We start from the raw sequence: 348 nt of genomic DNA, 5'->3' as shown, positions 1-348 counted from the left end.
CGTTCATGAAGCTCGATGGTTGCGTTAACCTCACACCTGAAATCCATTACAAAAAATACCCCTCGGTTTTCCACGTGAGCCCCGAATTACGCGCTGAAATGATTCTAGGTCGCCCTTGGCTTAAGAAGTATAACGTCATTCATGACCATGCGGCCGATTCCATTTATTTGGGAATTAAAAATCGGCGGCGCTTGTATTTAGCACCGTTGCCATGTCCGATCGACATAACCCCTTTTTTAGTACCGAAAGTTAAGCACGAGTTTCCACCCAAGTATACACAGGCTTTTAAGGACATTATTCGAGAACACTCAGCCAGCTTTCACTTCGGCGTAAAACGTCTACGACAAA

Source organism: Belonocnema kinseyi, chromosome 9 (genome assembly GCF_010883055.1).
Source record: "Belonocnema kinseyi isolate 2016_QV_RU_SX_M_011 chromosome 9, B_treatae_v1, whole genome shotgun sequence".
NCBI classification, from domain to species: domain Eukaryota; kingdom Metazoa; phylum Arthropoda; class Insecta; order Hymenoptera; family Cynipidae; genus Belonocnema; species Belonocnema kinseyi.
Note: the sequence above shows the minus strand (reverse complement) of the source record.